An 11289-nucleotide genomic window follows, 5' to 3' on the forward strand; every position below is an offset into this window, starting at 1 on the left:
TTTAACTACTTTTATATTATTACAGATTAATTTTGACCCAAGAGGTGGCAAGATGGGTTTAAATAGACATAGCCTAAAAGGATATATAGTCATAGCTTTTTTTTTTTTTTAGTATAAATTGCTTTCATAAAAATTAGAAAATTTTGAGAGCTAGGTACCACAGATTACCCATTTTTAGTCTCGTTATGCTTGGCGTTCAAAAAATTTCCGATAGTATAAACAAATATGAACATGGAGTTTGGAGAATGAAAAGCTTACATCACATCTCTGCCACTTACTAGCTTTATGATCTTGGGAAACTTGTCTCTGAGTCTCTGTTTCCCCTCTATAAAATGGGAATAATAATAAATATCTTCTAGTGTTTTGTAAGGGTTAAATGAAACGATACAAAGTACCCAGACTGCAGGCACAGAATAAATGTTAAATACTAAAATCCATTTTTCCCACGACCACCATCACCTTTCAATCACTATTAATTTCTGAGTTTCCTGAGTACAGGATCACTGTCTGTTTCATGTGTGTATCTTTAATATCTGCCAAATGCTTAACATATAGCTTGAAATGAATGTCTGCTGAAAGACTGAAGTATACCAAAACATTGTGAACAGTCCTATATTTACACGATTTTAAAGGTAACTAATTACAACATATAGAATCATGCATTTCATTCTATCTTGAGATAAAAGGTGGTAACAATGTACGGCTACATATAATAAATGGTTAATTTGAAAATAAAGTGGTTTAAAATGCTTGCAAAATTTGACTTTCACAGATTTTCAACATAACATTATAAATCAAACTATAGTGGTCTAATTTGATGGACTAAGTATCGTTGTGAAAAAAATAAGGTGAAGCAAAATGATAAATTTTAAGTAATACATTACTGACGAATGGCACAAAGTAAGACATCCTTTTAAGGGACTTAATTTGCTTTAAAAGATTAAGACTACAAGACTTTTTAAAAGGTTTTCATTTTTATGTTTACTAGAAATAATCCATCCATTTTAGTTTGAGTGGAACAGTTCATCGTCTAAAAAGAGATAAATCCCCAAACTATTTACTGATTATGCATTTTCGAGCATGAGTAACTACCTCGTGTTACTGAACTCGTGAATCGAGCCAATAAAAATTAATCACTTGGTAAAATGCCACGTGTTATCACTGACTCTGCAAACAATCCTGTCAGTGACAGACACTTATCTTTCATGAAAATGTTTGTTTTTAAAATAGATGGATTTTGTAGTATATATTCTATATATGTACACCCAAATGCAGACACCGAGGAGTAAGCTGAGAAGTGGTATTAATGGAGAAAAATGCTGAAGGCAACAGTTCTCTAAATTCCTTTTTCTATTTTTAATTCAATAACCAATAACACCTTTTTTCTTTTTTCTCAAGTGGAGTGGGTCCATGGTAACTCCGTTCTAGTAACTCTGGAGGATTTCATAGTAAGTAAAAAACGATAAGAGCATTTTTAGCTACTTTGCAGAGAAGTAATTTTGAACTAAAAAATATTATCTGTTGGAAAGTTATGACTCTATAATGTGCTGTAAACTGTCGCTTGGCTAGTAGTTACCCATATAATAGTAAACACGTATCTTTGTAATTGTTAGTTTTGGAAGAATTGGTTTGGAATTGCAAGTAATGACAAGTAACACTGTTAATAACAATGAAAGTGCCACAGATAAAACATAACATTAGGTTGCAAGTAGATTTTTAAAGGAATTTAAGAGTTTGCATTAAGATGATGCTTTTTACATAAATCTTAATATTTTGCTTTTCATTCCAGAAGTGAAAATTAAAACCTGAAACTAAACATGCTAAATAATCACACCAAATCATAAATAACATAATTGGAAATCTCAAAAAAATCATAGACATAATTCCATAGCACAGATTCCACAATTTTCTTATAAATTATAAGTAGATAAAATTTATTAAAATAAGGATATACATAATTATCAAGATCAGTAATAATATTCCCTCCAAATCATCAATAATTGCAAGAATTTTATTAGTCCTTAGGACACAATCTTTTTTTTTTTAATGTTTATTTTTGAGAGAGAGAGAGAGAGGGAGAGAGAGAGAGAGATCAGGGAAAGGGCAGAGTGAGAGACAGAAAGGATCCGAAGCAGGTTCCATGCTGACAGCAGAGAGCCCAATGCGGGGCTCAACTCAGATCATGACCTGAGCCAAATCAAGAGTCCGACACTTAACTGAACCACCCGGGTGTCCCCTTACGACCCAATCTTAAAGTAGTGTGACAGGTTATAAGATAAATGTTTTAAGTAGCAAAACTACTTCCTGCTACTCTTTGTGATACTGTAATTGCTAAGCTTTTTCAAAATGTTCTGACCTTCAAATAACCATCTTAATATGAAATTAAGTCCATTTAAAGAAATTATCTATTGTCTTAAGTGGGCTTCAGTGAATAATATTGTTAAATGAAAATGGACATTCACCACATTGATTTTTAAAATACAATTCAATATAAAATAAAGGTTTTAAAAATGCAACAAAATAGGGGCGCCTGGGTGGTCAGTCGGTTAAGCGGCCGACTTCAGTTCAGGTCACGATCTCGTGGTCCATGAGTTCGAGCCCCGCGTCAGGCTCTGAGCTGATGGCTCAGAGCCTGGAGACTGCTTCCGATTCTGTGTCTCCCTCTCTCTCTGCCCTCTCCCGTTCATGCTCTGTCTCTGTCTCAAAAATAAATAAACGTTAAAAAAATGCAACAAAATATAAAGAGTAGACTTAGTGGTAAGCTTCTTTACAAATATATATATATATATATATGTTTCTATATACAAATATATATAACTATATATATAGTCTGTGAATCTGATGTATATATAAAGAATATGTTCTGATCAGATTCACACAGTAAACTTAAATATATGGCCAGTAGACAATGTATCTTTCCTCTATGAGACAAATTGTATGCTTTTCACAGGTCTTTAATTCTTCACCAGTCCGTGCATTTCTGGCATTTAATCTAAAAATCCAAAACAAGTTATGCTATTAATCGGTCAGTGTTCTAAATGCCTTTAGTGGTCTAGACATATGTTACATAAATATTTAATTGCCATCAATCCATCAACACTCTGAGGATGACAATAATTAAATTTTAATATTCTTATATGATTTTTAAAGATTTTGACTTTAAAGGAGCTCAAAAAAACCACTGTTCTGGGGAGAGAGGGTCGGTGGTGCAATTCTTTACCAAGCTGGGGAAGTGGGAATGAAGTGCTGTTTTTTGTGCTAACGTGACAGTCTTGTTACTGAAGCAAAGCAGCAGAGGCACTGGAGCATCCCAGTAAACAAATCTATACTCCCCAATTCCTTTTTCAGCCTGGAGGAAAAATTAACATATTTCAAAATTTATCTCATATGAGAAACTCTTCTTGGGCACAAATGTAAGATAACCAGTATAATAAAGGCTTGAGAGCTAGAGAAAAATACATTTTTAATGAGTCAGAAATCTTTAGCAATTTAGAGAAAACATTTACATACAGTAAAAAATTATGCTTCAAATACATTCATTTCTAGCGGATCTTTAAAATCTCTCTTCTATATAATGCTTTAGGGCTAAAAAAGAATAAGTAGTCTAATTTAAATATTTCTTCTTATAAATGCTCAGTAAACCTTGACAGGTTAGTGAAAACTACACTAAAGTGTTACAATAAATTAAGTCAACAGATATCTATAGACACCTGCTAGATGCAAGGCATTCGGTTAGTAGCTATATATAAACACAAACTGTGACAACAAATGGGAATAAGGTGGGTCAGTTTAGAGCTAAACCTAGAGAATTAAGCACATGAGGAAACAGAAATAAACTGTTATTTTTATTCCATTTCAAATATTAGGTAAATAAAACTGTAAAAATACTAAATTACACTACCATGGTATAATGAACAGGAAAACACTTTGAAGAGTATAAAAAACCCATTCAGTGCAATTTATTATTAGAACTGATAATTTAAAACAACATTAATGGAACAACAGTATCCTCTAGGATGTATCAACGGATAGGCTTTAAATAATTTGCAACAAAATAAAGTCAGTTAAACTTCATAACCACCAGACCATAGAATTAATTAATTTAATCATTCAATTCAATATAATTAATTCAATATCATTCAATACCATTAATTAATTCAATCATTAATTCAATATAATTCAATGTTTACTACAGGCCAGGTACTTTTCTAGATGCCTGAAATACAGAAATGAAAAAAAAAAAGACAAAAATTCAAGCCCTCGTGAGCTCTCTTTTTTTCTTGATGAGCCTACTGAAGGTTAGTATTTCATTTATCCTTTCAAAGAACCAGGTCTTAGTTTCATTGATCTTTTCTAATGTTTTTTTTAAAGTCTTTATTTTCATTTATTTCTTCTCTGATCTTTATTATTTCCTTCCCTCTACTAACTTTGGACTTTGTTCTTTTTTCTAGTTCCTTTAAACTTAGATTGTTTAATTTGAGACTTTCTGGTTTCTTGAGATAGGCCTGTATGTCTCCTCAGGCAAGGGCAATAAAAGCAAAAATCAACAAACAGGACTATGTCAAACCAAGAATCTTTTGCACAATGAAGGAAACCATCAACAAATTGAAAGACAACCTATGGAATGGAAGAAGATATTAGCATATGATATTAACAGATAAAAGACTGATACCCAAATTATATAAAGATCTCATACAACTCAATAACAAAAAAAAATGTTTTTTAAAATGGGCAGAGGACCGGAATAGACATTTTTACAAAGAAGAAATGCAGATGGACAATAGGTATCTGAAAAGATGCTCAGTATTATGAATCATCAGGGAAATGAACATCAAAACAAGATATTTCAAAACTGTCAAAATGTCTATTATCAAAAAAAAAAAAAAAACCCAAGAAACAAGAAGTGTCGGTGAGGATGTGGATGAAAGGAAACCCTTGTGCTCTGTGGGTGGGAATACAAATTGGTACAGCCGCTAACAGTATGGAGGTTCCTCAAAAAAATTAACAACAGAACTACCACACTGTCCAGCAATTCTGGATATTTACTGAAAGAAATATTTTTGGGTATTTATTCAAAGAAAATGAAAACACTAATTCAAAAAGATGTATGTACCCCTATATTCATTATGACAACAGCCAAGATATGAAAGCGACCTAGGTGTCCATTGATAGATGAATGGATAAAGAAGATGTAGTGTGTATATATACAACAGAATATTACTCAGCCATAAAATGTATGAAATATGGCTATTTGTTGCAACATGGACAGACCTAGAGGGTATTGTGCTAGGTGAAATAAGAGAAAGACAAGTGCTGTATGATTTCACTTATATGCGGAATCTAAAAAAGCAAAACAGATGAACAAAACAAAGCAAAACAGACACAGACTCACAGATACAGAGAACAAACTGCTTGCTGCCAGAGGAAAAGGGGGTGGGAGCATGGGTGAGACAGGTAAAGGGATTCAGTACAAACTTCCAGTAATCAAATAAGTCACAAGGATGTAAAGAACAGCATAGAGAATATAGTCAATAGTATTGTAATGACTCTGTATGGGGACAGATGGGGACTAGACCTATCATTATCATTTCACAATATATAAAAATACTGAATCTCTATCTTGCGCATCTGCAACTAATATTGTATGTCAATTATAATTCAATAACAAAAAAATCTTTTGTGATGCTTAAATATTTAGTGGGGGAGAAGGGGAGTGAAAGCATGAAATAAAAAAAGGTAATACATTACGTAGCGTGTTAGAAGGTGATGAATGTCGGACAGTAAGATAGAATTGTATAAGGAAGGTTGGGGAGTTTGGGGCAAGGAACTTCCAATTTTAAACAGTGTGGTCAGGGCAGATATTATGATGAAGGTGACATCTGAGTCAAGACTTGAAAGCAGTGAGGAAGTAGGCCACATAGTTTATGGGAGAAGACGATCCCAGGAAAAGGGAGCCACCGGCATAAATAACGCCCTGGTGCAGGAGCACGCATGTAATCAGTAGGTCTGTAGGAAGCTCTGGGTATTGAGAGAAAATCCAGACAACCATGATGACCACTCTCATTTTAAAGTCACAACCTGCCATTTCCAACGTGCTCTGAATGATGCCAGACAATTCTGTTTTTTCTCGAGTCCATTCACTCTCTGACTTCGTATTTTCTCCCTCCTTAAATACCCAACCACTTCTCCCATTCCCTCTCAGCTGATCGTGCTTCCTAATTACCTGTAAGAAAAACAAACAAACAAACAAACAAACTGAAGCCATTAAGAGAGAAATTCTGCAAGCTCCAAGCAGCACATGTGCCCAGCCCCTTCGTCTCGTCCTCTCCCTGTCTGTGCCTTCTGTCCTGCTGTGCATGAAGTAACTGCTCCTCACAACGACCAACTCCACTAACAATTTTTCCGTTTTCCCGAATATAGCTTTCTGTATCTACCAGATCATCCCACCAGGCTCCACACACGTTATTTCTCCTCTTGACCCCATTTACTTCTCTGGCCATGCCCATTTCTGCATTGCGCTTTACAGTAAATCTCAAAAGAGCTGTGAGTATTTTTATCTTCACTTCTTCTCCCATACTTCAGCCACAATTTCTGCCTCACCATTTCAACAAACTTGCGCTTGCTGAGGTCATCCGGTCTCCACATTACTGAATTCACTGGTCAATTCCAGATCCTTATTTTTATTCACTTGTCACAAGACTTTGACAATGTTGATCCCTTCTTCTTTGGTATTCTTTCTCTACTGCTCTGAATTCTCTCCTACATCACTGATCACTCACTCTCCCTTGGCCTCCTTCACCATTGCCTTCTGCTATTTTCCAGTCCATGGGCCTCTTGCCATTTCTCTTTATAGCCACTCTTTTGATAATTTCACTTGGTCTCCAGTCTAATGACTTTAAGTTCTCTCCATGCTGATGACGCCCAAATTTCTATCTCTAGTATAATTTTCTCCTCTGCCTTACTTATCCATTTGCTAACCAATATCCTAGTTGGATGTCTAATAGACATCTCAAGCTTAATATGGCCCAAACTCAACTCATTCTTCTAACCAAAATATTTCCTGCCCATAATCTTCCCCATTTCAGTAGAATGACAGCTATTCTACCAGTTTCTTAGACAAGAAATCATGGAAACACCTGGGAGTCTTCTTTCTCGCATTTCATATTAAATCTTTCAGAATATCCACTGACTTTATCTTCAAAGTGGATCCATAATCTGACTTCAGCTGTTATCCTCTTTCCTGAGCCAGTTCTTAAATGCCATCACTTCTCACCAAGATTACAGCAACAGCTTTCCAAATCTTCCTCTCGGCTTCTATCTTTGACCACCTTTCAGGTAGTTGTTCAAATGCCACATATTCCATGAAAATCTACACTATTTTAAATTCCACCCTAACCCCCAATAGGACCCCCCTTCCTGTTCTATTTACTTTTCCATAGTACTTAATCATCTTTGAACACTCCACATAATTTATCTATTGTTTGTCCTCTACCTACTAAAAATAAAAGATTCATAAAGTCAGATAATTCTATTTTTCCTTGTTCTCCAATGTATCTTAACACCCAGAACACTACCTCAAATATAGTAGACACTCAAGTTATACTGCTGACTTGAGAGAATACAGAATAATTAGATGACTGTTTCCAAAACTTTAGTGTATATATTGTTATGGCACCTCATTAATAATGTAGATTCCTGGGTTTTAATCCAGGCATCTTGAACCAGACATTTTGAAGATGAGACTCAAGAATATCCATTTGTATTGGTAAACTGATGCTGATCATTTGAGACCCCATTTAGAGAAACACTTTTTAAAATACTAATTGAAATAAGTTAGCAAAGGATGCTAAAAAAAAAAGGTATATATATACCTTGTCCTGATAAGCTATCTCCCCTTGTGTATTTCTTCCTCCCGATAGTAAGTCTCCATATCTTTCCTATGCCACATTGTTTTATTATTTTTTCATGTTATGAAATAAGTGCATCATACAATTACCATCTCCCAACAATTCACATATCAAATGTTTCCAAATACTCCAAACCTATTGAATCTTTAGTAGTAATGCATATGTTGATCTTAGCTATAGATTACATACCATACATAAGTACCTTCATGCTTCCTTTAAGGATGTAGAAATTCATAGGATTCTATTACTTACATTAAAAGCTTTCTAAAATCTTCCAAAATCGCTAGGTGACATAAAAGGAAGACATGGCTTTTGACTCACTCCTTTTTAAAAATTTTTTAATGTTTATTTATTTTTGAGAGAGTGAGAGACAGAATGTGAGTGGGGGAGAGGCAGAGAGAGAGAGGGAGACACACAATCTGAAGCAGGCTCCAGGCTCTGAGCTGTCAGCACAGAGCCCGACGTGGGGCTCGAACTCACAAACCATGAGATCATGACCTGAGCCAAAGTCAGACGCTTAACCCACTGAGCACCCAGGCACCCTTTGACTCACTCCTTGTATTCAACATCTTGTAAGTCAGAGAAAGTGGGCCATAACACAAAGTATACAGAGTACACTGGATGTCACTGAATTTTCATTTCTACACCCTACACCGTTATGTGACTCCACGTTTAAGTTACAGACACCATTCGGTAACACTTGACAGTAACTTGACAGTTATTTGACAGTAACACTTGACTCCTACAAGTTTTGTATTATCCCTAAATTAGCGTCATTACAATCAATTTTATAAGCTCTTCCATCAAAACTGTCAAGACATTTTCATATCCCTTATAACAAGGAGTCACTCAACAGTTTTTATTTATTTGACAATATTAATGTCTATCATGTATTAAATATTAGGATAAAAACAATGATCCTTGTCTTTACAGAGCTTACAACTCGAGAAAGCCAAACAAATTAACCTGGATTACAATCTAAGTTCATAGATCAGGTTCAACAAATGTTATTTTCATTTCTTCATAATTACTGTCCTTTACTCTCCCGCTCTTTGTTAAGCATCTATTACAATCCAAGTTATTTTTTTTTCAGAAGTAAGAAATTAACATAGATATAGTGCTATTAAATAATCCTCAGACTGTATTCAGGTTACACTGGTTTTTCTACTAATGTCTTGTTTTATTCCCAGGCTCTAATCTTATCTTTTCCATTTGTAACTCATCAGTCTTTCCTTGCCGCTGGTGATCTATACACTTCTGGAGAGTAGTGCTCAATCGTATTGTAGAATGCCCCTCAATGTGGGCTGTTCATGAAGACATGAAATCGTTTTCAGAGACCTAATAGTAAATCACTTAGAATGGCTGTAGCAAAGGCATCTGGACAGGTATTCCAGACAAAAGGGGAAGAAGGATTTTGTGTGCCAGGCTAGGGGTTTGAACTTTATCCTAAATATAATAGGAAAAAGACAAGATTTGCTTTTCAGAAAGAACAATTGTTAATATAGAATGGAGGATAGCTTACGGTGGCTAAAAACAGTTATCAGTTATCCAACATAAGTCATTGACATTGAAATGAGAGAATAAAACAATCTAAGCAATATTTAGAAAGATCAATCAATGGAACATAGTAAACAACTGGAAACTGGATGCAAGAAAGGTCAGCAGTGAACACATGGGAAAAGAACACTCCTCATTATCTGGTTTAGGCAACACGGTAGCACTAGTTCCCAAAAGAAAGGATGCAGGAGGGACATGTATGTGTGTACATGTACAGATGTAAGTATGTATATGGGTGAGGTATGTGTATGTATGGGTGTGAGTATGTATATGTATATACACATAATCATGAAGATATATACTAGGCAAACACACACATGTATTTACATTTATGTGACTACACACAGTGACTCTGTGATAAAGATGTGCTGGGGACTTATCACATAAAGGTAATTAATGCAGTGTGGTCTTACATAAGAACCCCCAGGGAGATATCTGAGACGTCTAAGGATAAAGAGGGGACTATAACATTAGGGGAGAGGTGGGAGATAACTGTGACTCTAAAGGACACTGAAGAAATAGCCTAGAAAAAAAGGAGGGAAAAAATAGAAAGTATATCACAAATACAAAAATACGTATACAAGAAAGGTACATTAAAGAGGAATAGAGCAAGGATTCTTTTCATTATACCTGTAACAAAAGCTATCCTTTCAGGAGAAACCGTAACACAAAGGATAATAATAGTGACATGAAAGAGACTCTGTTAAGAAAATATTAAGATACCTTAATGTGAGTGTCCTATTGGCATTTTTTTTAAGAATCTGTTTAAAATTTTTATTTTGAAATAGTTTTAGGTTTACAGGAATGCAAAAACAGAATGGAGAGTTCCCACATAAACTTCACTCAACTTCCCCTAATGATAACATCTTATATAACCATGGCACATTTATCAAAAGCAAGAAATTGACATAGTTACAGTAGTTATACTACTACTAAATAATCTACAGACTATACTTAGGTTACAGTGGTTTTTCTAAAACGGTCTTCTTTTTATTCCAGGATCTAATCCAGTCTTTTCCAGTTGTGGTTCATCAGTCTTTCTTTGGATCTAGACACTTTTGGAGAGTACTGCCCAATCATACTGTAGAATGCTCCTCAATGTGGGCTTATCTGATGTACACTTATTATTAGATGGAGGTTATATATTTTGGCAAGAATACCATAGGGGTGATTGTATCCACAGTGACTCTCATCAGGGAGTTCATAATGTCAATTTATGTTACTACTGCTGGTGACATTAACCTTGATCATCTGGTTAAGGTGGGGTCTGCTGGGCTTCTCCACCATAAAGTTACAATTTTTCTGTGTACAATAATACCTTAGGGAAATGTGTCAATTGTTTTAAAATCTATAACAAATATGAAAAAACTAACCATCACATGGCAAGTGGACTTTCAAATAGTACTTACCAAATAAATGTTGGTTGAATAAATAAATAACTACATAACCATCTAGTGTTTTGCCATTACATGATAAATTTCTTTTTTTTTTTTTTTTTTAATTTTTTTTTTCAACGTTTTTTATTTATTTTTGGGACAGAGAGAGACAGAGCATGAACGGGGGAGGGGCAGAGAGAGAGGGAGACACAGAATCGGAAACAGGCTCCAGGCTCCGAGCCATCAGCCCAGAGCCCGACGCGGGGCTCGAACTCACAGACCGCGAGATCGTGACCTGGCTGAAGTCGGACACCCAACCGACTGCGCCACCCAGGCGCCCCCATGATAAATTTCTAATTTAAATTTTTAGAATTATTACACAATGAATTTTGAAATACGTGTTATAAATTAGTATCTGAAATTAAGTACTGAGTATACAGAAAGTTATT

At 35.0% G+C, this 11289-nt stretch overlaps 1 protein-coding gene across 4 annotated transcripts in view; it reads right to left on the reverse strand.

Annotated features, from left to right (window-relative positions):
• DENND1B (DENN domain containing 1B) overlaps nucleotides 1–11289 on the reverse strand; it is a 255997-nt gene that overhangs the window by 42754 nt on the left and 201954 nt on the right. The window lies entirely within an intron of this gene.

This window comes from Panthera uncia, chromosome F1, assembly GCF_023721935.1.
Source record: "Panthera uncia isolate 11264 chromosome F1, Puncia_PCG_1.0, whole genome shotgun sequence".
In the NCBI taxonomy this organism is placed as follows: domain Eukaryota; kingdom Metazoa; phylum Chordata; class Mammalia; order Carnivora; family Felidae; genus Panthera; species Panthera uncia.